The sequence below is a fragment of the Berghia stephanieae genome, chromosome 6, assembly GCF_034508935.2.
Source record: "Berghia stephanieae isolate SIO BIC M18660-M18661 chromosome 6, UCSD_Bste_1.3, whole genome shotgun sequence".
In the NCBI taxonomy this organism is placed as follows: domain Eukaryota; kingdom Metazoa; phylum Mollusca; class Gastropoda; order Nudibranchia; family Aeolidiidae; genus Berghia; species Berghia stephanieae.
Window position 1 is genome coordinate 60,046,384 of NC_088365.1, and position 3,005 is coordinate 60,049,388.

Consider the following 3,005-nt stretch of genomic DNA (forward strand, 5'->3'; position numbering starts at 1 on the left):
TAACTGGCTCTAAACCATCGGAAAAATGGCGGGCGCCCTAATGAAATATGTCTCCTACGAGCATAGAAGTGTATCCAGAGGAGAAAATCATTATAAATATGATCATGTCTGGACTGTTATACATTCTGATAACATGAGATATGTAAAGTTCTAGCCAGCATGAAGAATAAAAAGTTCCGATTTTCTTTGTTTAGAACCACACTGCTTGCCGTTGCTGGGCGACGTGACATCAGACTATTGAATCCATTTAAGCCGGTGTGAGGGACCGAATCTATTTTCACAAACGTGAGAGTTGAGGTTAAATATCTATTCGTAATAACCTTCAACAGTCGTGACGTCTCTTCCCTCGTAATTAATGATGCATAGTAACTTAGTGACTGGTTCTAAACTATCGGAACAGTGGCGGACGCCTTTATAAAATTTCTCCGACGAGTATAAAAGGTTATCCAGAGGAGAAAAACATTAAAACTCTAAACATGTTTTGACTTTTATACATTCTGATGACATGACATATATGTAAAGTTCTAGCCAGCATGAAGAATAAAAAGTACCGATTTTCTTTGCTTAGAACCATGCTGCTCATTGCTGGGCGGAAGTGACATCATAATATTGAATCCGTTTCGTAATAAATACAATTTCTTTCATTTAGAAAAAAAAATCGATTTTCTGCTTTTTTGCTCGCCGGAGAAATATCTTATAAGGGCGTCCGCCTTTGTTCCGATAGTTTTGAGCCAGTCACTAAGTTATAATGCGTCATTACGAGGGAAGTGACGTCATGACTGTTGAAGCCAATTCCGCTAAACAAAGAATAATATATGCCAAGATGTATTGCCGGTGTCAAGGGACCAAATTTAAAGGGCTTTGGTCGCTTTCAGTGGATATATAAATACTCACCAATATAATAATGTGAATATTTTTCTACTTCCATTTAAAGCAATCTTACATAAGACTTGGCCAATATCAGTTTAGTTATTTAACTTCATGGGATTATGAACCTGTTCTAAATCACTTCTCTGTTCAAATTTGCTTGGTGTTGTTTTTGTATCTTTGGCACCATTGCTATAGAATGTGAATAATCTATTATTATGTGCGGCTATGTGCCCTTGTGGTATGACACTTGCCTCCGGATCGGAAGGTCCTGGGTTCGAGTAGCGCTCCTAGTGGCACACAATAGGCATGATCTATATTAACTATCCATGTGCTCGAGGTCATTGGTCACATTGCATAATGGGCTCAAATTGACCCACTTAGTGAAAAGTGTTCACAGCTTTTTAAATATCTAACATCACGATTGGTCTTTTGGTTCAGCTTGACACATGGGTATGTTAATAACATTTGTAAACAAAGCAGTGTGTTTAGATTTGTTAAGAAATATCCAATCGTTGGACAGCAACAAATTATGTGATTGATGACCTGGTTGGACGAAAACATGAATATAGATCGCTCCCATTGAGACCTTGAATAAGGATCTTTACTCACATTAGGAAAAAAGCTGTCAACTCATATAATCTCACCGTTTTCATGTATAATACGATTTTCGGGCCATTAACAGCGTCGGCTATGTCGAAAATAAAATGTAATATCAATTAACAGGTGACATGTCCCATCCTTCATGTTAAGTTTCACGTGTGGCTAGGGATTCCTTGTAAAGAGCTTTGAGCAGGTTTCGTGGATATTGCCCTTTGTAAATTGTTCAACTCATATCAACCTGGTATTGTGCAGGTATAAAATGGAGGAAGAAAACTGATTTTAACGTTAAATGACAATGTTAGTGACAAATCATCAGCTGGTACTAGTTCCAATATAATAGATAATACAAAATGAAAATATATTACTAAGAGTTGCCGTTATCGCTGGATCTGGATGACAGTGCTAGTGAATATTTTACTTTAACGCATACCATCCATAGTTTACTTGACACTCGAATATCATCCTCATGAATCACTGCTTTGAGGCCATTAAAAATAAAAATATGAAAATAGAAATAAGACTGCCTTACCTTTTCCATATTCGTCTCATAAAATAATCTCATAAACACACGGATACACACAACTTCAGCCTTTTACTTTTATATAGTACAATATCCAAAGCTCAAAGCGCTTTCTAAAGGGTCATTGATCAACAACAGCACATACCATGCAGAACGAGACATATTACATTATTTTTTTCCGACAGAGAAAACGCTGTTGACGTCCAGGTACCCAATTTACATCTGAATACGCAGAGAGAAGATATGTAAATAGCCTTCTCCACTGACTCAACTATGCGCCGAGCAAGGCTCGAATCCACACTCGCACACATACACATACACTCACACACACATAATGAGAGAGAGAGAGAGAGAGAGAGAGAGAGAGAGAGAGGGAGATGGGTGAGTAAAGCGAGAAGGATATATACATATATATATATATATATATATATATATATAGAGAGAGAGAGAGAGAGAGAGAGAGGGGGGTATGATTTCTTCGTAGTCGCAAACATACAGAAACAGTCTTACCAAATCACACTCGAATAGAAATTGATTCCTGTTTTAAAATGATCGTCATGGGAGCGAGCTATATTCATGTTTTCGTCCAACCGAGTCATCAAACACGTGATTTGTTGCTGTCCAACGATTGGACATTTCTGAACAAATGTAAACACGCTGCTTCGTTTATGAAAGTTGTAAACATACCCATGTGTCAAGCTGAACACAATAGCCAATCGGTAATGTTAGATAGATCAAAATCTGTGAACACTTTTCACTATGTAGGTCACTTTGAGCACATTTTGCAATGTGACCAATGAACGCGAGCACATGGAAAGTTAATATAGATCATGCCCATTAAGAGGCTGAAAGAGTGATTTTGTAACAAAACAAACGTCAGTTCAAACAAAGAAGACGTGAACAAAGTTCAAACTGATTGCTGTTTCTCGATGGAAATAATATGAGAGGTGACCTGGCAAAACCAGCCGGATGTCGGAAAAAATCGAATCCCATATTATTACATTTTGAACAGCGT